Source organism: Paramisgurnus dabryanus, chromosome 8, assembly GCF_030506205.2.
Source record: "Paramisgurnus dabryanus chromosome 8, PD_genome_1.1, whole genome shotgun sequence".
Lineage (NCBI taxonomy): Eukaryota > Metazoa > Chordata > Actinopteri > Cypriniformes > Cobitidae > Paramisgurnus > Paramisgurnus dabryanus.
This window is the reverse complement of record NC_133344.1, coordinates 1,209,345-1,235,437: the sequence shown is the minus strand read 5'-3', so window position 1 is coordinate 1,235,437 and position 26,093 is coordinate 1,209,345. Positions and strand designations below refer to the sequence as shown.

Below are 26,093 nucleotides of genomic sequence, written 5' to 3'. Positions count from 1 at the left end.
TTTTCCTTTGTCCCCACATATCTCCATTGATCAACATCAGTTGCCTCTCTGATGACTGCAATTCTGTTGGCCACAAAGGTATAGAATCGTCGACTTTCATTTGATATATATTTAAGGACTGTTGTGCTGTCAGTCCAGAAAACGGACTTGTCCAGCCTAAGTTGTAACTCTTTCTGTAGCATGCGGTCTACTTTGACAGCGAGGACTGCAGCTGTTAGCTCCAGACGAGGGATTGTTGTCTGCTTCAGCGGAGCAACTCTGGCCTTTCCCATCATAAACGCAACATGCACTTTATCATCACTTTCAAGTCTTAAGTAAGAGACGACTCCATACCCAACCTCACTGGCATCGGAGAAGTGGTGAAGCTGTACAGTGACAGGGTTTCCAAAGTCATTAGGCTTAATGCAACGATCGATCTTGAACTTTGCCACCTTTTGGAGATCTTCCAACCAGACAGCCCATTGTTTAGCAAGAACATGGGGAATATCTTCGTCCCATCCAAGGTTTCTTTTACAGAGTTCCTGCAGTAACAACTTAGCCATCATGCTGAATGGAGCAAGGAAGCCCAATGGGTCATAGAGGGAGCTGACCACTGAAAGAATTCCTCTTCTGGTTGGTGGTTGCTCTTGTGCTGAGGCCTTGAATCCAAATTGGTCAGTCTCAACGTACCACTGTAGTCCTAATGTACGTTCCACAGGAAGTTGATCTGAATCCAAATCCAGCTCCATCATGTCTTTTGCTCTGTGGCCTTCACTGACAGAGCGCAAAACTGCATGACTATTACTGACCCATTTTGACAGAGTGAATCCTCCTTTCTGACAAAGTGCAGTTAAATCCTGGACCATTTTCCTAGCTTCCTCTTCTGAGGCCATTGAACGAAGGCAATCATCAACATAAAAATTGTTTTTCACTGTACTCACAACCTCTGGTGGAAAGTGTTCTGCGTTGTCATCTGCAGTTCTTCTCAAGGCATAATTGGCACAGCTTGGGGATGATGCAGCTCCAAATAGATGTACCTTCATGCGGTATTCCTGCGAAGCCTGTGCAGTGTCACCATCTGGCCACCAGAGGAAGCGGAGAAAGTCAATGTGCTTATTAGAGACATGAACCTGGTGAAACATGGATTAAATATCAGCCACTATTGCAATAGGCTCCTGCCTAAATCGGACTAAAACTCCAATGAGGCTGTTGGTAAGATCGGGGCCTTGCAAAAGCTGATTATTGAGTGATGTTCCTTTATATGAGGCTGCACAATCAAAAACAACTCTTAGCTTACCCTTCTGAGGATGATACACCCCGTGATGAGGGATGTACCAAACTTTTCCATTGCTCTGTGTCAGCTGGTCAAGAGGAACTGGCTCAGCATGTCCTTGTGTTATCATTTCATTTAGGAACGTGGTATATTCCTCCTTAAAAACACTGTTCCTGTCAAACTTTCTTTTCAGGCTCCATAAGCGCTGCTCTGCTATGTAACGATTATCTGGCAGGGTTACATTTTCCTTTCTGAATGGCAAGTCAATACAGTAATGACCTCCAATTAGTTTTGCTGTACTACTGACAATATCCATGAACTTAATATCTTCTCTGGACATTTCAATCTGCTCTTCTGATGATTTCTCATTAAAGTCATGGTGATACTGCTTAACAAGCATTTCTTGCAGATGTTCAACAGAGATGCGATTTGCTGTTACAGCCGAATAGCCACTCTTACCTTTACGGCTTCCACCATGAAGAGGACCATTAATGACCCAACCAACCCTGGTTCTGACAGCATATGGGCCCTCATCTTGACTATTTATTACTTCCCACGGCTCCAGAACCTTGGGGGCGTCGGTTCCAATAAGCAGATCAACATTTGCATGAATGTCATGGAGTATTACATCCTTCAAATACGGCCATGGATCAATATCTGATTGTCGTGGAATATTAAGTGAAGACACAGGTATAGTCAAAACATCAGGAAGCTTTATGAAATCTTCAGCACCCATGCCAGACACTTCAAGACCTGACAAAACATGAGATGTCTGATAATTATCCTGAAAACTAAGTTTTCAACCATACTGATATTTCAGATGTCAATATTTTGCTTAAGTACACATGGAAAGTCTTATTTTATTATTTTCCATAGTTAATAAAGTGCAAATCTTTCTCTGAATCTCTCTAACTCTGCTCATCTAGTAGTTGCTCTGTGACATGAAATAAACATATTCAATAATCTATCAATAATCAATAATTTAATACAGTGACATAAAGTTTAATTAAATGATAAACTTGACATTTCAGCTTTGATCCATCGCTGTGGTTTGCACAATAAGAGCTGGACTTATTGAAAATACAAATTGATTATCTGCCAGACGCTTTCTGAACGGCATCTAGTGGACAATAACAAACTTTATAATAAATGACTCTTACATACAATTAATATAAGTTTAGTTCAACTCAAAGTGTTTTGTGCTCTTTCATGAAGGAGAAAACCTCACACATTAACACTGAGAGGAAACTAAACTACTATATCGTTCTTTAACTGTTATTCATAATGGATAAAAAGCTCAGTATGGTAAAATAAGTAAAAACAGGTCAAACACATCCAAAATAGATGAAATTGGTCTCGTTCAGAATATAACAAACTCATTATTTGTAATATGTTGTGTTTCTCTTACTCAATTATGAAAGAGTGTTTGTGTTTTGTGATGGTTGTGAGTTTGTGATGTAAAGTTGTACACAGTTATTTTATCTTGTGAAACATCCCAACAAACACAAAACGTTCCCCTAACGTTCCCATATGGTTCCCATTTGGTTATTTTTTTGGGAACCAAATAAGAACGTTCTGGGAACGTTCCCTGTAGGTTATTTTTTAAATAACCTAAAGGGAACCTTCCCGGAACGTTCCCTGCAGGTTATTTTTAGGTTTTTATTTATAACCTAAAGGGAACCTTCCCGGAACGTTCCCTGGAGGTTATTTTTAGGTTTTTTATTTATAACCTAATGGGAACCTTCCCGGAACGTTCCCTGGAGGTTATATTTAGGTTTTTTTATTTATAACCTAAAGGGAACCTTCCCGGAACGTTCCCTGCAGGTTATTTTTAGGTTTTTATTTATAACCTAAAGGGAACCTTCCCGGAACGTTCCCTGCAGGTTATTTTTAGGTTATTAAAATAAAACCTAAAACTAACCTACAGGGAACGTTCTCTGTAGGTTATTTTTAGGTTACAAAAACTAAACCTGCAAATATGCGGGGAATTACGCATTAATAACCAGGCGTTGATAATTCAGTATCAACAGAATGCACAAATAAACGTTTTGTCTATTGATGTGATTTTATGTGCACACACTTTCTACAATCATACACAGATGAGAGTTCGCACAGCTTTACGAATCAAATTGTATTGAATTTAATTAATCTTTATTGCAATTCGTTGTTACACTACCCTGAGAAAATATAATCTCGCCGTTATCTGACACTAGAGGATCTCGCCGTTATCTGACACTAGAGGACGCACGTGCACAATGTTTCCGTGTTTTCCGTAGCCTATAATTTTTATAAAGCCCTCGACACAGAATTCTGGTCATGTTTTTAGTAAATGCCCAGTATTGCACCACTTTCACTTAAAAACCCACAAGCTCATTATCAGTGCTGGGCAAGCTACTTGGAAAATGTAGTGAGCTAAGCTACCAGTTACTTCACATTAAATGAAGCTTCACTACACTGAACACAGATAGCACACGTACGTCGCGGAGACGTCTGCTAAATATCGCTTCATCTTCTGTAGATCGGCTGCGAACATTGAAAAGTAAGACGTCTGCAATATCTCTGCAAGACGTCTTGAAACATTCGAAATTTTTACGAGCTGCATGCATCTGGAGATCTTGAATCCGAGCAAACGCAGACGAATCAGCTGACCTCAATGCTCAACTCATTTCATTGTTTACACTTATTTCTTGTTTAATTGTATTGAACACAAACAAAAGATAAAAAAAACCTCAGCTGCATATAATGTGCCAGTTTTTTTAGAGTTTGGCATTTATTTAGCATTCATAAAACATTATTTTTATATACCCTACCTCGTATCACGTGTAATATAGAAACATGAAATCATACCCGTATGTACTGTATACTGTATGCGTTTAGTCCAGTTTCACTTGCATATTTGGCAGTAGGGACGAGGGGACTCCTGCATTTAAATTGCGTTTATGCTTTAAGTGCAGAATAAAACACATAAAGGTAAGAAAGTACCTTGTACAAGGAAATAATCTTACTGGCAAAATTTTAACAAATATACTGTAACCAATAATGGACAGCAGTCTCTGCACCGTTCACTAACAGATGTCTGTATAGATGAAGAAACCTTATACAATGTCGAAACACATTATACATGTATTAATTTGACCAGGTATTATCCAGCATCACAGCATGAATTGTTCTGACAAGTTTGTTTACCAAATTGAATTTATGAAACCTATGTGCTGAATGTTCATTACATCCAGAGCCTACCAATATACTGCAAAGCTATGACATTTACTACCTGCTCTTTTAATCACTGCACAAGACCCAGAGCTGATCATGACACTTTACATTTTAGACTTTGCATGTTCTACATAAAGAAAGAATTCTTTAAAAATGAATGAATTTATAATAAACCTAAAAATTAAAGCATTAAAAACACTGTGATGTAGTAAGTGCTGAAAGTACCATGTGACACTGTGAATATAATCACAATTTAAATAATGGAGACTGTTACACAAGACTTAGATGCGACTTTAATTACAATACAACATTCAGTACACCAGGGGATTTTAAACTGTGGGTCAGGAGGACCCACTTGTCGGTCACACAGTAGGTTAAGGTGTGTTGCACACCTTGATGCAACAACAGTTTGCCCAAATTAATAATTAACAATGACAATGGTTTTGAAAGAATATACCATAAAATATTTGGTATTGCAAATAAACTTATATTTACTTTACATCAGTGGTTCTTAACGTTATTCCTGGAGGCCCACTGCCCTGCACATTTTGTATGTCTCCCTTATTTAACACACCTGATTCAAATCATCAGCTCATTAGAAGAGATCTCCATGAACTGAACTGAGTCTGTCAGATAAAAGAGACATACAAACTGTGCAGAGCAATGGGCCTCGAGGAATAACGTTAAGAACCACTGCTTTACATTATGGAATATTATGAAAATAAAATGACTCCACTGAAAGAGAACAAATGTGTTTTACCCCATTAAAAAATATTTTAGTGGGTCTAAAATAGATTACACTTGTCTAATAGGTTTTGAAATGAAAAGTTTGGAAACCCCAGCTTTACACAATACTAGTCTCAATTAAAGTTAACATTAAGTTGTAATATAACTGAAATAAATAGCATTTGCAATTGACAGACATTAAATTAAACTGATGGCAGATGAGGTGTGGGGATGATGCTGGGCCAGAGTTGAATCTGTGCATCTTAGTAGATCAGGGTGGTTCATCCTTAAGTTCTGCATAAAAAAGAGAAAGGATCTAAAAAGAAAAAGAAAAAGAAAAAAATATTTCTCTCAAATCAACATTGGACTATCAACCCCAAATTAATAATAATGCAATTACATGCAAACAAACCTGTCAACCGTCAATATATAACAGATACTACACACCTGTGTCCAATACATCAAGATTCTCATAACATTTTAGGGCTAGCTTATTACCACAGTTCTGGCTATTCTTCATATTCTGTGTGGTGGTTAGTTTGCAACTGTGACAAAAAATGATCTTTTCATTAACATTACCATTTGTTAACTTAAGCTGACTTCCAAGAGCACAGTTATCTAACACAGTCTACTGTAAGTGTTTTTTAACATTAAATGTCTCTGCTTGCTGCCTTCATCCGTGTGACCAATCAATGGTTGTGTTAAAAACATGGGAGGATAATCAGGTGGTGACAATTATGTGAAATATTGCGCAGTGTTACAGACAACTCAGATTTCTGATGTTATGTCATTAAATATCCTACCTCCGACCTCAATGCATTCCAGTCAATCACATATCACATTTGCGTGTTTACCACATAATGAGACGCCAGAAGTTGTTTGTGCTCTTGTGCCAATTATGGCAGAAAACGGTTACTGGATAATTTAACATTCATGTTCATAAATATTATGTGCTGTAAAAATAGTTTAAAGTTTGTTTGCTGTTCATGTAAGGCTGTGAAGGGCTAGCCACAAACTTGTCTGCAATGTCAAATGACGCATCTCGTTGAGGTCCGTGTTGATCGATCTGTCCCAAGTTGAGAGGTCGGATACTCAACTTTGTTTGCTGTTCCAGACTTCTTACGGGTTTGAGGTCAATAATATCCAACATCCAAGTTGTCTCGAACACAGCATTAGTTCACAAACTCCAGTTCAGTCCCATCTGTAACAACAGAACACAATGAGAACATTATCACATCAGACAAAGTATTTCATTTATAAAAATTGCACCCAAAGAAAAACCAAAATATTAAACACATGAAAGATCAAAATCTTCATTTAAACCCAAAGGGGACCAGCCTAGTAATACCATTCTCTGTTACTTTGCTTGAGCGGAAGTACGAAGTCTGACGTAGTTAGGCTAAAAGGGGACATGGTCTTTAAATAAAACACCCAAAATGACTCTCTTTGTAAGAGTTTTCAATATCTCCACCACAGTAAGAATTCATTCCTTCCTCAATACTTAAACATTAAAGGTCACGTTTTTCCTGATCCCATATTTCAAACTTTAGTTAGTGTGTAATGTTGCTGTAATAGCATAAATAATACCTGTAAATGATAAAGCTCAAAGTTCACTGCCAGCCAGGCGATGTATTTTCTTTAACAGAATTCCCATTTTCAATACAGCGAACGGCCGGTTTGGACTACAGCCCTCTACTTCCCGGTTGAATGACGTCAAAGCAAGTGTGTTTGACTAAACTCCACCCTGGCTAAGCTAAGCTACTGTCAAATCACAACACACTAAACAAACTACACAATCAGAACTCATTACGCATTTCTGAAGGAGGGACTTCATAGGACAAAGAAGACATCAGCCGTTTTTAGGACAATGAAAGCACTATATAGATAAGTAGATTGTGTGAAAAATACCGCATGTGAAACATGAACACATGTTATATTGTGCACTGTAAACACAATCAAAGCTTCAAAAACACAGGAAAAACGGGACCTTTAAAGTTGTTCAGTATTATGGTTGTAATCAATAAAATGACAGGCAATTTTATTTAAAGATCATATCCCCTTTGGGTTTAAATGCAGATTTTAATCTTTCATGCCATGAAGGCAATAACGCCCAAACATCTGCCCTTGTATTGTTTGATTAGAAAAACAGGTCTAAGCACCTAAAGCTGGGAGAGCATGGTGAGGGTGTTGATTGAACTAGATCTATTGACCCCTCATTGATCTCATAGACTATGTGTCATGATTTCGGTCTTATTGGCTGCTTTGTCTTTGTTTCACTATGTGTTGTGTTTTTGTTTTGACAGCTCCACACGTGCGCGTCTTCCACCTGGTGATCTCATTACCTCTGACTTCTCTCACCGGCGTCCCGCACCTGATTCTTATTATTGTCCAATCCGGTTTTATTTAAATTCCCCTCGTTTCCTTTGTTCTTTGCAAGTTCGTCTTTGTGTGTTCCTGCCCGCTAGCTCTGTCTAGTTCTTGTCTAGTCTAGTTCTCGTTGTGTCTAAGTTTATTCTTAGATTATTGTCACCGTGCTCTCTGCTGCCTTTGCCCCGTTAGATTCCCGCCCTGCTGTCAGTCTCTCCCTAGTGGTGTGGCATCTGTCAAGTCTTCGGATTCTCTCGGTCAGAGGAAACTCCTATCAATATCTACACCTTGCGCTGTCCAGCCGCAGTGCGCTCATGTGCGCGTAATTCTGCTGAAGACGCTGACAGCCGCAGTGCGCTCTAGCGCGTAATTCTGCTCTTCACCCTGACTGTCGCAGTGCGCTGTCCAGCGCGCGTACTGCTGAAGACTCTGACCGCTTCTCTCTCTCTCTCTGTGCCCCGCCAGGAACTCGTCTATGTTGACGGACTATTGTGGATGTCTTGCAGTCCGGCTGAGTTTCCCACACCTGAGCCAGACGAGAGGATATCGCTGTGTTTCACCTCTCCAGTGTTTCCAGTTCCCCGCACCTTTTCACATGGACACAGAGTGTTTTCTCCTATACATTTGCATTGTTATCTGAAGTCATTGAGTGTTTTCTCGTATACATACTATTAAAAACCCTCTGCTCTGGGATCCCGTGTTGTGTAGTCCCTGACAGGACGAACTTGCCAGAATGGATCCCGCGGAGGTTGAGGACTTATCTGCCCGTATGTCGGACCTTTCCTCACGTTTGGACCAGCTCAGTGCCGATGCCACCCAACTCAGCCTGCCATCGCAGACGGAGCCTCATGTTTCTGCCCCACCTCCATACGATGGTAATCCCAACTCCTGTCGGGCTTTTCTCACTCAATGCTCTTTGGTTTTTGCCCTCCAGCCCCGCCGCTATCTCTTAGAGATCACCCGGGTTGCGTTTGTGATCACCCTTCTGATTGGCAAGGCGCGCGAGTGGGCTACGGCCGTGTGGGATGCCCGTGATCCTTGCTGTCGGTCGTTTCAGGAGTTTCGCGAGGAGATGGAGAAGCTCTTCGACCGTTCGGTGCGCGGGGACGCCGCTGCGGCTCGGTTGGCACATCTGGTTCAGGGAGGACACACAGTCACCGAGTACGCCATCGAGTTTAAAACCCTAGCGGCTGCCTGCCACTGGAATGAAGCGGCTCTCCGAGCGCAGTTTGTCGAGGGGTTGTCTGATAATCTCCAGGACGAGATCGCTGTCCATGATCTTCCTCCGTCATTGGATGCCATCATTGACCTCGCTCTTCGGATCGAAGCCCGGAGATTGCTTCGCGATCAGCGACGCTCCATTCGCCAGCGAGCGTTTTCGGACAAGACCACCACTTCCCCCTCTTCATCATCTTTACCCTCTGCCGTGTCTGAGCCCATGCAGCTGGGGCGCATGCGCCTGTCACAAAGAGAGAGAGAGAGAGAGAGACGCTTGCAGAAGGCTCTGTGTTTGTATTGTGGGAGATCCGGACATTTTGCTAAGAACTGCCCGTTAAAAGGCCGCTGCCCATCTGTGAATACGGGAGTCCTGGTGGGCGCCACTTCCTCTAAGTTCTCCCCTGTTTCCAGTACCCAACTCCCCGTCGTGTTGTCCTTCGCTGGGCGTGATCATCCGTCCACCGCCCTTCTCGACTCTGGTGCGGAGGGCAACTTCATTGATGAAGCTCTGGTTCGCGCCTGGGGTGTCCCGGTTGTCCCTCTCCAATCCCCTTTGGATGTCTGGTCCCTTAAGGGGCAGCAGATGGCGCGGATTACACATTGCACTTCTCCTGTGAGTCTCTCTGTGTCTGGTAACCATCGTGAGGAGATTGTGTTGCATATCCTTCATGCTTCTCTATCTCCTATTATTTTAGGGCATGGATGGTTAGCGCAACACAATCCTCACGTTGATTGGCAGCATAGTATTATCTTGTCTTGGTCCCAGTCTTGTCATGTGTCATGTCTTGGTTCTGCTGTTTCTGGTTCTGTTCTTTCTCTTCCTCAGGTTCCGGCGGTCGATCTGACCGGGGTCCCGGCGGAGTATGCGGATATCGCTCAGGTGTTCAGTAAAGCCCGGGCCACCTCCCTTCCTCCTCACCGGCCATATGATTGCGCTATCGATCTCCTCCCCGGCACTTCTCCGCCTAAGGGTAGACTTTATTCTTTATCGGGTCCTGAGAGAGAGGCTATGGACCAGTATATTAATGATGCCCTGTGTGCCGGTCTCATCCGTCCCTCCACCTCGCCCGCAGGGGCGGGGTTTTTCTTTGTTGAGAAGAAAGACGGCTCCCTGCGTCCTTGTATTGATTATAGGGGTTTGAATGACATTACTGTTAAGAATAGGTACCCCCTTCCTTTAATGTCTACTGCGTTTGAGCTCTTGCAGGGAGCGCAGGTCTTTACTAAGCTAGATTTACGCAATGCCTATCATCTAGTGCGTATAAGAGAGGGAGATGAGTGGAAGACAGCATTTAATACCCCTACTGGACACTTTGAGTACTGCGTTTTGCCTTTCGGGCTTTGTAACGCCCCCTCTGTCTTCCAAACTCTGGTCAATGATGTGCTGAGAGACATGATTAACAAGTTTGTCTTTGTGTACATAGATGATATTCTCATCTTTTCCCCCTCTATGCAGGAACACACTCAGCATGTCCGCCGAGTCTTACGCCGGTTATTAGAGAATAAGCTGTATGTCAAGGCGGAGAAGTGCGAATTCCATCGTCAGTCAGTTTCGTTCCTGGGTTTTGTTGTTGCCCCCGGTGAGATCCGTCCCGACCCAGCCAAGATCAAAGCGGTGGCCGAATGGCCAGTCCCCGACTCCCGTAAGGATTTATTAAGATTTCTGGGTTTCGCCAATTTTTACCGGCGATTTATCAGAAATTATGGTCAGGTTGCTCAACCTCTTACTGCTCTCACTTCCACTAAGGAGAGGTTTGTCTGGAATTCCAGTGCTCAGGAGGCCTTTGATAATTTAAAGTCCCGGTTTATCTCTGCTCCTGTTCTCTCTATTCCAGATCCAGCTGCTCAATTTATTGTGGAGGTGGATGCTTCGGATGTCGGGGTAGGCGCCGTTTTGTCTCAGCGGTCTGCTAAGGATGGCAAGGTGCATCCCTGCGCCTTTTTCTCCCATCGGTTAAACTCAGCAGAGCGAAATTATGACATAGGTAATCGGGAGCTGCTGGCGGTCAGACTGGCTTTGGGTGAGTGGTGTCACTGGTTAGAGGGGACCTCGGAGCCCTTCCTGGTCTGGACGGATCATAAGAATCTCGAATACATCCGTTCAGCCAGGAGGTTATCTTCTCGTCAGGCTCGTTGGGCGCTCTTCTTTGACAGATTTAACTTCACCCTCTCGTACCGGCCCGGTTCCAAGAATACTAAGCCCGATGCTCTCTCTCGTTTGTTTGAAAGTCCCGGTTCTGCTGGGGACGAAACCATCCTCCCGGAGGGGCGGGTGGTGGGTGCCCTGCGCTGGGGAATAGAACAATGGGTGAGACGGGCCGGCCGGGAGGGGGAAGTGCCAGAAGGGTGCCCAGCGGGTCGATTGTGGGTTCCGAATGCGCTTCGCTCCGAGGTCATCCGGTGGGGTCACGAGTCCAAGTTTGTTTGCCATCCGGGGGTTCGGAGAACGTTGGCTACCGTACGTCAGCGTTTTTGGTGGCCCTCTATGGGTCTCGATGTCAGACAGTTTGTGTTAGCCTGTCAGGTTTGTGCCCGTAATAAGGCCTCTCATCAAGCCCCTATTGGTCTGCTTAAACCATTACCCATTCCCTCTCGTCCTTGGTCACATATCGCGATCGATTTTGTAACCAATTTGCCTAGTTCTAAGGGAAACACTGTTGTGTTGACCATTGTCGACCGCTTCTCCAAGGCGGCTCACTTTGTCCCTTTGCCCAAATTACCCACTGCCAAGGAAACTGCCCAGGTTATGATCGAACACGTCTTTCGCTTACATGGTCTGCCCACAGACGTTGTTTCAGATAGGGGTCCCCAGTTTATTTCTCGTTTCTGGCAGGAATTTTGTAGACAAATAGGCTCCACAGCTAGCTTGTCTTCGGGATATCATCCTCAGACCAACGGGCAATGTGAACGGGCTAACCAAGATTTAGGTAGAGCTCTCCGCTGTCTGACATCGCAATATCCGAGTTCCTGGTGCCAACAGTTACCCTGGGTTGAATACGCTCATAATTCTCTCCCTGTTTCTTCTCTCAACATGTCCCCTTTTGAGGCGTCCATGGGGTTTCAGCCCCCTTTATTCCCGTCACAAGAACCTGATGCGGTGGTTCCGTCTGCGCTAGCTTTTGTCCGTCGTTGCAAACGCACCTGGAGGAAGGCTAGATTTACGTTACGCCAGGTTTCCAGACGAACCAAAGCCGCGGCCGACCGTCACCGTAGAACCGCGCCCCGTTTTATCTGTGGGCAGAAAGTATGGCTTTCGTCCAAGGATTTACCTCTCCGTGAGCCTTCTCGCAAGCTGGCTCCACGATTCCTCGGGCCATACAGCATTGTTAAGGTTATTAATCCCGTGACGGTCAGGCTCAGATTGCCCCCAGCACTCGGTCGGGTTCATCCAGTTTTTCATGTGTCTAAACTGAAGCCTGTGTATTTTTCCCACCTTAATCCTGTTCCCTCTGCCCCCACCCCCCCCACCCCTCAGCTTATAGATGGTGCCCCTGTGTATTCAGTTAAGTCTTTACTGGATATGCGTCGCCGGGGTAGGGGATTTCAATATCTCGTTGACTGGGAAGGATATGGTCCGGAGGAGAGATGTTGGGTACCGGCCCGGGACATCCTGGACCCTGGGCTGATAGAGGATCCCCGCCGGCGACGGGGTGAGCCTCCTCATGGACCGCCCGGTGGCGGTCGTGGGGGGGAGTCCTGTCATGATTTCGGTCTTATTGGCTGCTTTGTCTTTGTTTCACTATGTGTTGTGTTTTTGTTTTGACAGCTCCACACGTGCGCGTCTTCCACCTGGTGATCTCATTACCTCTGACTTCTCTCACCGGCGTCCCGCACCTGATTCTTATTATTGTCCAATCCGGTTTTATTTAAATTCCCCTCGTTTCCTTTGTTCTTTGCAAGTTCGTCTTTGTGTGTTCCTGCCCGCTAGCTCTGTCTAGTTCTTGTCTAGTCTAGTTCTCGTTGTGTCTAAGTTTATTCTTAGATTATTGTCACCGTGCTCTCTGCTGCCTTTGCCCCGTTAGATTCCCGCCCTGCTGTCAGTCTCTCCCTAGTGGTGTGGCATCTGTCAAGTCTTCGGATTCTCTCGGTCAGAGGAAACTCCTATCAATATCTACACCTTGCGCTGTCCAGCCGCAGTGCGCTCATGTGCGCGTAATTCTGCTGAAGACGCTGACAGCCGCAGTGCGCTCTAGCGCGTAATTCTGCTCTTCACCCTGACTGTCGCAGTGCGCTGTCCAGCGCGCGTACTGCTGAAGACTCTGACCGCTTCTCTCTCTCTCTCTGTGCCCCGCCAGGAACTCGTCTATGTTGACGGACTATTGTGGATGTCTTGCAGTCCGGCTGAGTTTCCCACACCTGAGCCCAACGAGAGGATATCGCTGTGTTTCACCTCTCCAGTGTTTCCAGTTCCCCGCACCTTTTCACATGGACACAGAGTGTTTTCTCCTATACATTTGCATTGTTATCTGAAGTCATTGAGTGTTTTCTCGTATACATACTATTAAAAACCCTCTGCTCTGGGATCCCGTGTTGTGTAGTCCCTGACACTATGTTTATACTGTCAGTTTAAATCTGATTTTTGTGTATATCCAATCTGAATGACTGACTGTACACACTGTGTATAACAACTCTTCGTGTTTGATTTGTGTGACCTGATATGCATTATCTTTTATCCGAAATAGCTGCATTGGTTTATAGCAATGACGTTGCGTTGATGTGTTTGAAATAAATGTGCTTGAGTTCATGCAGCAACAACCAGTTTTCATAAATGAAAAATAAAATATTGTCTTTTTATCCAATTCATCCGAGAAATCATTTGGTAATTAAAATAATGTACCCTAAAAAAAACTTTCATTTGTAAGACCACATTCATTACTTTACTAAATGTGGGAAGAGACTCACAGGTGGAGGTAGAAGTTTGGTCTGCACTTTCCATAGCTGGTGCACAGGGATTGTGGTAGGCTAATGACACAATTTAAGAAGACTGGTTCAAAATCTGCTTTACAACCAGAGGTTGAATTAAACTTTCTTATTGCCATAAGGTTGTAACAAATCTGTCATAATCAATTAGGACTAAAATATCAACAAAAAACTTAGAATGAACAAAATGAACATGAACAAAACCAACTATCTGAATCTGTTCGAACTCCAGTGGCGGCTCATGACTCCTCATCCGAGGGGCGCGAATTCAAAATAAGTGTTCGGAGTATCATGTGTGTGGTTCCCTTTTCCAAAATATGTGTCCTGCGTGTTGAGAGATCATGTGTGCATCACGTGTTTTGTCAAAATAAGTGCCTGCTGCACACGCATCAAAACCGTTTATGATAAAAGAGACGCTCATGTTCCAAAAGACACTCCCTTAACATTAAACTCTGATTATGCATGAGATTATGCGAGTATCTGGCAAACGCGAGCGTCTCTTTTATCATAAACCCTTTGACGCGTCTGCAGCAGACACTTATTTTGGCAGGACACGTGATGCACATACGATCTCTCAAAGTGCAGACCACATATTTTGAAATTACGTACCACACACATGACGGGCTACATACATGTTGTGACGAACTTCGCATTGTGCGCCCTCAGAAAAAGGAGTCACCAGCCGCCACTGTCGAACTCTAACCTTGAGGTCTGGATAGACAAAGTGAGTGTTTATCTGTGTAAAAGTTAAACCATCATTGAAGACTGATGCAGTTGTCATTAAGGCTGATTTAGTCAGACCTACCCCAATGCCTCTGCACAGTAGGCTATCCGCCACTTATCATTTACACGTTTGCGTCGTTGTTCGCATCGATGTGCATTTACACATGCAGAACGCTAGTAGCCAATGTCCATAGGCATTTACCAATGTAAAATACAATATCAAGGCAAAAGCTGAAAAAAAAAGCAGCAGAAAAAACCCTTGTTGGGGGCCAATCACACCAAATGCGTTCTAAAGACGTGGAAACACAAGGTGCACCTTGATTTGGTCACTTTATAAAAAGCAGTGCAGCGCAGCTTTTTATATTGCTAGGCAACCACCGAGGCAGCTGTCCTGTCAATCAAATATTGAAGCGTGAGCGCTCTTTTGCTGTTAACTGTCATATAAGCAGAAACTTTAAAAAGAGGACGCTTGCACTGACTTTGATCGAAGATGAGAGGTGCATAAACACACAGGAGACAGTAAGTGACTGAAGTACGATTGTTTCAAATAACTGTAAACATCGGTCCCTACAACGGAAGGCCCGCCTCTCCCCATATTCAATTGGACAATGGAAAGATACAACTGACGTCAGGTGCTTTTCCGCTCTTAGCGCTACTTCAAAAAGGCATGTTGCAGTAGAGGGCAAAAATGCAAGGCGTTCAGTGCGCATAAACAGCGCACATAACGCTCAATGCTGCAGTTAAAAAAGATTTACCTCATAGTAAAGACAACTGGATCTGAAGCGTAATGATGGTCTTCAGAAGGCCTCTCATGGTGGCCTTGATTCAGAGGTTTGAGAAGACTACCAAGCACCAGAGCCAGCTAACAGGTGGACCAAACATCAAGCCAGAATTCTGCATGAGTCAGGTAAGCAGAATTAAAGACACTGTAAATAAACAATAATAAAAGATGGTCATTAATGACCTAATGCTTTCATATTCATGTTAATGCTTTGAAAATTATCTTATTTCTTTCAGAATCTTTTGATAATATTGCCCAATGCAACAAATGGAAAAAGCATGCTTTATGACAACCTCAGCAGCAGAACCCATGACTTTCTCCTGGGTAGACGAGAAAAAAAAGTTTTGTATCGACACCCATCTAACAATTAAGGTAAAAGATAAAGTTTTATGATCCCTGCATACAGGTTAGAGTATCAGGTTAGGTCAGAGTTTCTCAAAGTGTGGGGCGGGCCCCACTAGTGGGGAATGGGAACATTACAAGTGGGGCATGACAAACGGGAGGAAATTTAAAACAACATCAGACTGTGAAGAAAATGTCACGCGAAACCCTTCAAGAATAACTTAATGTCGGAATGTTAATTGAAGCTGATCAAAAACTTGAATGTAGAGAGGCGGTATAGGTGGTAGCGGGTATAAAAGTTAATGATGGACAGGTTTGTGACACGAAATGAGAAGAAAACTGGATTCAGCACCAGCAGAGAAAACCAAGACAGACAGTGGACCTAATAAACCAAAAAGACAGCCAAAAAGAAAGTATGATGAATTTTGTAAGAATCAAAATGCAAACAGTTGCAATATTATTTTTTACATTTGAAAAAAGTCTAATTTCATGCAAAGGGATAACACATTTGCACATTTCTTGCTCTTTTGAAAGTGTTTATGCTGTTAGGGTTTATAATATGATGTGATTAAATACATTTTAACAGTTAAACTTAAAGCCTAGTTGATTACCATTTTGTTTGGGCGATTAAGGACAGGTGGGGCTCGAAACCCTTCCCTACCTCCAAAGTGGGGAATGGCAGAAAAAGTTTGAGAAACACTGGGTTAGGTTAATCGTTCTATGGGTGTTCCTCAAATGCAAGGTTGCATCCTGTGGAGGCTGCGTCCATCTTAGTCCTGTCCTTCTGAGATTTCGATGTTAGAAAAAAGCCAGAATGAGATGGTTTAGTTTGATGTCCAAGGCAACGTCATAATGGTTTCCACCCCAGTGATCATGGCATGAAAACTTTAAAGTGAGAAGTTGAAAATTAGCAATGCATCACCAAAAAAAATCCAATAATGTAGTACAGTAAATAAAAGTTATGTAATCAACTGTCTTTACAACATGGACAGTTAAACATTTTGTAATTAAATTAAAACAACAAAAGAGAAAACAAGCAGATTGAGATGTCCTTCGACGATGCTTGATGACGTGGCAGCCGAGACATGCAGCCTTCTAGGACGGAGCCTTATTTAAAAAAAAAAAAAGACGGAGCCTTATTTATTTTTATTTTATATATGTATAATGTACCCCCTTGTATTTCTTATTATAAAAAAAATTATTTAAAATAATTTTAAAAGGACGCAGCTGTGCGTTTGAGAAACGACCGGAAACGACTTATATGTCGCGAGGCCATCACGTGACCACAATATTTACCAGAAGACCGTTATTTGCTCGATTACCCTAAACTTCTTTTGTCGCAAATAACATCATTAATAACCTGTAAATAATAAATATTTTACACATTACGTTCCTCTTCACTTTGTAATAGTATGTTTTTGGTTTAATAGTCGGCTTTAAGTTAGTTTTTCTGTCAGTTTGATCGTCAAAATCTTGGTAAGTATAGCTTGTCATTTCTGGGTTTAAATTGTTAGAAATACGAATTAAAGAACAGATATAACTAATATAACTGAAACCATTAATAAATACAATTATCGAACCACTCCAATAGAACAATGTTAACGGTTTTGAGTGGTTTCTAGGAAAAGGTCTGACTGACAGTAACGTTATCCGTATAAGGGCCATTTTAACGTAACGTTAAAGGGCGGGAAAGGTTTGAGACATAATAACTCTATTAAACTGGCTGGTTTATCCCCACCAGTGCGTAACATGTAAAGTTAACGTTACGGCTTCGGGACGTTGCAGCGACCTGAATAGCAGTGCATTGATAAACGTTAATAAGCTATTAATCGCGTATAGAACATTAATATACGACGATCATTCTGTAGATCGACTAACTTACATGCATGCATAACAACATATTTTCTGTTAAAATGGTTAACTTACATTGACACTGAAACTCTGCCGTCAGCACTGTTGCTTCACCCGTTGGAACATCCTACTAGTTTAGGGAGTTAAAAATCGAGTTGGAAAAGAACAAAAGATCGTTCTGCTATCGTTCGACACGACACCCAGAAGCTGCAAAAAACGACTGAGGTTACACTCTACTGAATTATCGCAACGTTGAGTGCAGGCAGCCCACACATCTTTCAGATGTGTTCGACTTCATGCTGATCTACACGCAAACCGATCGTGACATCAAATACCGCGAGTTCAAAACCTTTTCCGGGGCTTTCCCAAACTCTCGCGGTACTTTGATGTCATACCACGTGCTGTCTGCGCATCTCGGTGTTAAGTCAAACACACCTGAATGTATTTGTTGGCTGCACTCCCTTGCGCTCAGTGATGTAGGTGTAACGAATTAAATGTATTAAATTTATATTATATAAATAAATATTGTAATAAAAATCTTTATAAAATAATTAGCTGTCATTAATAAATTAATCTTTGATTTGAAACATCAGTATACGTGAATTAACCCTCAAGTTATGAAATGCCTAAACATCAAAATGGTGGAAATACAACAATGTATATTTGACCAATTCAGCATTTATTAACTTTTGTCTTTTTAAATTGACTTCAGAAAGTTATCTACAGCCACACATCCACTGTATACCAAGTTATGATGATCAATTATGAAAATGCAAAAGGATTGATAGATCAGTAAACAAGCAACAAAAAGGTAATGTCTTAATAGATTTCTGCTTTTGTTACTTATTCATGTATTTTAATTACATAGTTCAAATTCAAACGTTAATAATTATAGGGTTTCAACTTGTTGCAGCTTTACAAAAAATGTAGAATTTGTAGGAGCGCATGGACATTTGAGTAACAAAGTCATATTATGCAGATGGGTGCTCATGGTGGCCTCCAAATAAATACATGGACAGGCTGCTAAAGAGGGTCAGGATGATGGAGATGCAAGAGCCAAAGACAGCACAGACCAAACACCAGGCCAGAATTCTGCATGAGTCAGGTAAGCAGAATCAGTTAAACTGTATAAAATAATTAATTAATAGACAGTACAATTAATAACACATTATTTTTCATAGCTGTAAAAACACAAAAGAATGAAACAGTACCTGCATTTTAGTTTCTAGCCTTTTTCACAAAGTTGCCGACAAATGGAAGAATGTCCCAAATTGCTGCAAAAAGAAATTCAGTAAGTCCTTATAAAAGAGACAGTTTAAAAAGTAAAACGGCTTCATTTAACTTCAAAATACCTCTAAATCCTTAAAGGAACACGCCCACATTTTGGGAATTTAGCTTATTCACCGTATCCCCCAGAGTTAGATAAGTCCATACATACCTTTCTCATCCCTGTGCGTGCTGTAACTCTGTCTGATGCAGCCCCGCTAGCTTAGCTTAGCACAAAGACTGGAAGTGAATGGCTCCAGCTAGCATACTGCTTCCAATAAGTGACAAAGTAACGCAGACATTTTCCTATTTATGTGTTGTGATTTGTATAAATTCACTACCAGTCTTTTGTTCTAAGCTTAGCTAGCGGGGGCTGCGTCAGACAGAGTTACAGCACACACGGAGATGAGAATGGTATGTATGGACTTATCTAACTCTGTTTGTTTATTTGTAAATGTTAAAAAAATGCAGCTAACCATTCCCAGCTCCAGTGGGCAGGTTAAAGAGTATTTCTTAATATGAGACAGAAAACAGAAACACATTTTTAATGGCATTTAAAGACAACATACCACTTCATACAACTAAATATTCTGTTTTAGATTGAGTAATTTTCACTCTAGAGACCCTGGGGTGACCACCAAGGACGAATGCAAAGTAAGTGACCTACAAAATAAAAACATTAATATTTTACGACTGTTTCAAGATAAGTTCCCTTCATATCTCTATAGTAATATGCAGATTCTTGAGTAAGAATTTCTCTCAGACAATATAGACTCAGATGGCTTCATTGTTGACCATATTTGTAGTTTAACTATTTTTATCATGTTAAAGTTCTCACACAAAAATTGCTAGTCTAAGAATGCTACAAGAAACCTGTTGTGCAACTTACCTGCTTCCCATTTACAGCTCCAGTGAGTGTCTTTTAAGAGCTATCCCCTGAGTTTCTTTGTCTTCGTAAGTATACCTTTTGACTGACTGTTTTGAGTCTGAATCAATTGAAACAATGTCAAAAAGCCAATTAGCAATAAACAGCATCTTAATACAGTTCTTTAATGTATAAAACATTCTAGCATCCTACATCTAATATTTGAAATTTTCATCTTAACAGAGTTTAGTCAATAATCACTGATAAAACAGAAAATACTGAATATGAGTGAGATATGTCTGTTCAAATCTAGTCATGTTTTCTCTTTTTCTTCCTTTTTGTGTCAAAAGCAGCTACAAAAGTCCCAAAGGCTCTTTAAAGAGCTATTCCCTGAGGGTCTTTGCCTTCGTAAGTATACGTTTTGAGTGACTGTCAAGATACCTTCAACGTTTTAATTGATCCAAACTCAAATACAATGTCACAAAGACAATTAGCAATCAATAGCATCTTAATAAACACAGATCCTTTAAAGGCGGAGTGCACAATGTTTGAAAGCCAATGTTGACATTTGAAATCACCTAAACAAACATGCCCCTACCCCAATAAAATCTGGACCTTCTTTTGATAGATCTGCCCCACACATATGCAACCCTGGCAAGGATGTCGGTTAGTAGACACGCCCCTTACTGCTGATAAGCTACAAATGTGTTTTGGTAGTCGGCTGACTCCCTTTTTCAAAGCGTTTTTCAAACATTTTGCACTCCGCCTTTAATGTATAAAACATTCTAATATCTTACATCTAATATTTAACATGTTCATCATAACAGAGTTTAGTCAATAATCACTGATAAAACAGAAAACACTGAATATGATTGAGAAATGTCTGTTCAAATCTAGTCATGTTTGCTCTTTTTCTGCCTTTTTGTGTAAACAGCAGAGCAGAGCCACTTTTTATCTCAGTTAAATCAAACTAAACTCTACGAAAGCACCGAAAGAAAAAATCTTGGCCAAAGCTTAAGATAATGAAAAACTCAGCCGAAGCATTTTCCTAATTAATTTGCCAATTTTCTCACCATTGAACGAGTTACAATCAGAATGTCCTATTTACTATTTATTTATTTCACTTTATTTAACAATGTTTTTTTTTTACTTTCCAGCTGTCATTATAGGGTCTTTTTACACCTTGTCACTTCTCTGATCAGACAGCTATAGAAAGACTTGTTAAAACGGTTCCATTTACATTCGACTTGCCTAAACAAATGTAAATCCGATCTTCTATTCCTGCACAAAATCCAAATAACCTATATTAATTACTCTGCCTAAAGAAACTTGCAATGATGCTCATATAGCACTGTACTGTATGTTGAGCAGCAGACACATGCCTGTGTGCATGGTCTAGTACGAGGTACGACGAGCAGAGAGCGCGAGAGACGGCGGCAAGATTGACAGATGACAGGGGAAAAAGCGCCCTCAACAAAGCTGTCTAACAAAAAAACTAATTGTTAACTAAACTAATTATTAACAGATTGACTCATTATACTGTACAATTTATTCAGCCTTTTCCCTTTTTCGGTTGCCGAAAATTGGGTGCATCCCTACTAAACTCTAAGTTTACTTTACAAATGATGATTAGCTCCTGCTGTTAACAGACTGATTAGATAGATTTAACACTGCTTCAATTATACTTTGCACATCTGTGGGTGAGCCTCAAATACATCAGTGATGTACATTTTAAGTTGCCATGAAACGGAAGTATTAATTGCCAAATTTTCCTCGTGGTGATGTATATCTGAACGAAATTGGCTTTTGAAATAAAAACCCAGGCAAGTCTGGATTTAAATTTGTCCATCGAGATCTGATAGGATTGTTTAAAGTTAATTGCAGCGATCTTCTCCCGGGACCCCACCCACCGGACATACCATATGACCGGAAGTAATGAGAGATCGTTTTGAGGAGGGGAAGAGATTTGCATTTTTTATTTGATTATGAGGGCCCATTAATTTTTTTTAAATAATGAAGCTCACAGATAAGTAATTTGTAACAACTACCACAGTATTACAAAACATATTACAGTTTTTCATTTTATTTTCATGGCGACTTTAACACTGCTGCTTTTGCTGTGATGTAGGGCTAAGGCTTGATGCAGTCAGCAACGAGAGCAATGCTACAAACGACTCCCACCCTTATAGTTGATGTGTAGTAAAAGATGTGTGTTGTGCCTCACAAATTAGAAAGTGTTTGGATGAAAACTGCTAAAGCATTGATAATCCCCATTTCCGCAATCAGGGAAATGATTAACACCATCAAATGTGTCTATACTTTCTTAAAGGGGTAATTCACCCCAAAATGTGTCATTCTAAACCGCCAAGCCCTCGGATTGTCTTTAGAACACATTTTTAGATATTGTTGATGAAACAATATCCAATAGTCTGTCCAATAGACTTCAGTTTGTTTCTCAATTCTTTTACGAGAAATGAATGAAAGACATCACCTAAAAGGTCCATGTTCCATCAGTAGTTCAATAATAATATTATAAAGCAACGGGAACACTTTTGCACTCAAAGAAAACAAAACAAATGATTTTATTTAACAATTTGTTCTTGCGCTTGGTTGTTCAGTGCGTGTTCACTTGCAGACTACGGTGCATATAATTTTGACCATGACTATAACTACCTAAACCAGCCCAATCCTTGTCATCTTACAATGATTAATCTAAGATTTGTTAATCAGAGTTTAAAATTGTAGTGCAACACAACTCCAATTAAAAGAACTATGGGATCAACAACCTCTAGATAAGCTCTCTTTACATTAATCCTTGTTGGTGCAAGCCACCCTTAGTGATGTAATTTAGATATTAATCTTGTGTTTTAAATCGTAGACATTTATTTTATTATTTGCTGCACATGTGCAACATTTGCCAAGAACTGTATTGCAATGTACACAATTGTAATATTTTATTTGTTTCATTTTCAGATTTTCACTGTCCTTCACTCTCACCAAGTTGTTAATCTCAGAATTGTTCCTGTAGACTGAACAGAGTCATAAAACTCCTGCAATATCTCATTTAAAAGAGAAGCAGAGTAGATCTCGAAATCACAATTGTTCTGTCTTTGGGGCAAAAAGTCACTGAAAGTGTTAACGTCCCATTTAGTTGTCTTTTTCGTATTGACCTCATTTTTGTCGTACTGTAGACTTTAAAGAAGAGACGCACACAGGTAACTCGCGCCTGCATCTCTCTCTCATCGATCTTATCTAACGTAGCTCTGCCGGTGTTAATTCGTTGGGCCGCTTTTTGTCATTCAACGTCTTCTCCAAGTTTTCTATTTTGTCTCGTGCCTGGGCCCATTTCTCAAAATTGCCATATTCACCATACAAATTGAACGATATGCAAAAATCATCCCTTTAGCCTACCTAAATAAACATAAACAAATCAGAATCGAGTATTTAAACAGCCCGTGGTATATTTACTTTTAAAGTAATTTAACATTTAGGATACGTTCCAACAGCTTTCAAACTAGCAGTTATTAGACCGCTCATTAAAAAAACACACTTTGACCAGGGAGATCTTAATAACTTTAGACCAATCTCAAATCTCCCTTTTCTTCCTAAAATATTAGAAAAAGTAGTGGCAAGCCAGATTTTGGGTGCTCTGGCTCCAAATGGTGACACAGATGAGGAGCTTCTTGATGGACCATGCCAGACATTATAAGCGTTTGTGCAATTCGACGCAACACTAGAGAGCAGGGGAAAAAGAACAATATGGTAATAAATATACAATATACATAAGCTAGGCATGTGCCAATCCTAAGCTTTCAATATGTAGTTAATGGACATTTATATTATATTTCACAAGTAAATATATGCATTAAATAATGACTTATAGACTGCTTGTTCTAGACTTTAAAAACATGTGTTAAAACAAACCCAACAGTGTTATTTTAATAGGATTCTGTTAATAGGATTCTGTTTCTCTCTCCCTGTCTCGTCCTTGACCCCGAGGACAATGAGACAAACAGACCCAGTTCCTGCAACCATGAAGGTCATCACACCACTGATCTACTGACCGTCCTTCAACGAGATGCCCAGCCGATGCCTGACCAACGACCACCGGCAGAACCAGTTTAATCAAATAATTCTTTGGTGTCCCCAGAATACATATGTGAAGTTTTAGCTCAAGATATTACATAGATAAGCGTTATCTATGTAAAATAACACGTTGTCTAACAGTGTTATTTTTGGGACACACTCAAACTCACTGCCTTGTCCCAAACTAGACACAGCTGTGTTTTTATTTGAACAACACATTTGTGTTACTTTTAATACAACGTTGTTGTATACACACAGAGATGTGTCTAGTTTTGGACAACGCATTTAGTGTTTAATGTAGTATATAAACACTGATTGGGTTTGTTTTAACACAACCATTTTAGTAAGATACTGTGATTTTAGAAGAATGCAAACAATTGCTGTATGTTAGAATTGTTAATTTTAAATTGCTCATAGTAGGACTACTATGTAAATGAATTACTACGGTAAACAATTCTGCCAAATGCATAAACGTATCTCTAGTATATAGTATGTGTTCATAATTATTTTCTACTAATTAGAAAACACATGTTGTTGTTGTTTTAGATTAACTACATACGGTCCCTTGGGGGAGCCAACCCAGGAGCTGCTGTACACAAAATTTTGCGTAAATTGGCCTCCACTGAAGTCCTGAGTGCCTACAGCATGAAAGGGAGGAAGGGTAAGAAAGCCTTCCAAAGGCTCAGAATGTGCCCTCTAATAACAGACAAGCTTTCTTCTTCGTCTCAAAACTAATTTCTATCCGTTTATTCTCAGCAATATTAAAAGAGACAGAAAAAGACGGGACCAGAATATAACACTCTAAATTCTGCTGGGTTATTTTTAAGCCAATGGTGGGTAAATATTGGACAGAACACATGGGTTATAAATAAACCTTTTAAATAAAACACTGCATTGAAAGAACCCAGTATAGGTTTATTTATTATTTACTAATGCAGTATGCCTACTAGAAATGGGTCAATTAAGGCATGCTCAAGAAGAAAAGTGGGCAAGAAGAAAATACATTACGTTAGGACTGATGTGATTTGTAACTGGTACTGATGTGCTTATAAAATAAGAAAAATATATATGATCAGAATTTAAACTTGCATAATAATTATGCATGTAGCAATCATAACAACAGTTACAACAATACATCACAATTGTGGTATACATGAGTATGACATGACATGACGAACTTGTATGTTTAATTTAGGGGTGGGGAACGTCGGTCCTGGAGGTCACAGACCTGCAGAGTTTTGCTCCAGCTCTAATCAAACACCCCTGAACAGGCTAATCAAGGTCTAAAGAGTTACTAGAAAGCTATGGGTTTAATCAGGATTTGAGCTAAAATCTGCAGGACTGCACTCTTCAGGACCGACGTTCGCCCCCCTGGTTTATTTGGTACGTATTTGTACAGAAAATCATACAAATACCTATGAATATTATAAAAATAAGAATGGATCAAATCAGTTCAATGAGCCAACTTATATTACATAACCTGTACTAATTGCCATGAGATTGTGTTTTCTTTTAAAATCAGCTGAAAAATAAATTTAACTCTTTCATCGAATTGTATTTACAATCTACACATTATAGAAATTATTGACTGTGATTATTTTATTTTATTTACAGAATCTACACAGAAAAACTACAAGGCGCTTGAGGTAGAAGACTTAATTGGATTAGCCCAGAAATGTGCCCCACACAGAAATTTTAAATGGGAATCATATTGTGTTTCCCACATGATTTAGGGGTCCAGGGCTGGACTGGGACAAAAAAAATCAGCCCTGACATTTTGGCCCAGACCGGCCCACTACATAGTATCACAAATGCCACCCATCTTTGTGCAACCTTGACTATGTATACCAACTCAAAGCCATATAATGATTAAGTAGAAAATTATAAGACCTGACACCACGTGACATTAGAATAATATATTGCAAGCACTGTAAAATGCTTTGAAGGTTTAAAAAATCTGCTAGGTTTAAAAAAATCTGCTAATTGTTTTAGCCAGTGTGCACAATGTGAAAAACTAACCATTTTAATCACCTTATGATAACAAGGACACCTTATATAATATAACAGATACACGAGTGCAATTACAGTTTGATGTCATCCGCCTGTCGGTTCCTGAAGCGTAGCATGAAGTCAAACACACGTGTAAATGATCCCTATGTACTAATGTTCATATATGTTCTTCTAAAAATATTTAAAATTATCTTTGTTAATTTCTGCTATTTTGCAACGCAAACACTCCCCTGTAGCTATAATTCTGCCCAGTGCCCACACTGTATTTTATTGAAGTGTTATCTCCATAATTTTGCAAACAGCCAGTGGTCGATCACTTGAGTTGTTGACCGAGTTTTATCAATGGGATATCTAACGACAGTGTTTTAAAAGCAGTTCTGCTTACCGCACTAACACTCGCTTCTCCCTCGTCTCTATTTTTAACAGATGCATGCACACACTAACACTGCATGCTCCCAAAGAGCATGTTTGGG

At 40.6% G+C, this 26,093-nt stretch overlaps 3 long non-coding RNA genes across 3 annotated transcripts; 1 reads left to right on the top strand and 2 right to left on the bottom strand.

The window, feature by feature from the left end:
• Positions 1-4,737: 4,737 nt before the first annotated feature.
• On the bottom strand, positions 4,738-15,738 carry LOC135770223 (uncharacterized). Its single transcript, XR_010542566.2, has 5 exons — positions 15,494-15,738; positions 15,175-15,313; positions 13,679-13,738; positions 6,289-6,392; positions 4,738-5,507 (listed from the first exon to the last, which is right to left on the bottom strand). It is a non-coding gene; the product is annotated as an uncharacterized lncRNA (long non-coding RNA).
• Positions 15,739-18,351: 2,613 nt separating this feature from the next.
• Positions 18,352-19,677, bottom strand: LOC135752412 (uncharacterized). Its single transcript, XR_010533152.2, has 4 exons — positions 19,549-19,677; positions 19,136-19,171; positions 18,605-18,667; positions 18,352-18,485 (listed from the first exon to the last, which is right to left on the bottom strand). It is a non-coding gene; the product is annotated as an uncharacterized lncRNA (long non-coding RNA).
• LOC135770626 (uncharacterized) lies at positions 18,377-24,811 on the top strand. The gene is made up of 5 exons (XR_010542730.2): positions 18,377-18,498; positions 19,259-19,313; positions 19,566-19,613; positions 19,875-19,932; positions 24,157-24,811. It is a non-coding gene; the product is annotated as an uncharacterized lncRNA (long non-coding RNA).
• Positions 24,812-26,093: the final 1,282 nt, after the last annotated feature.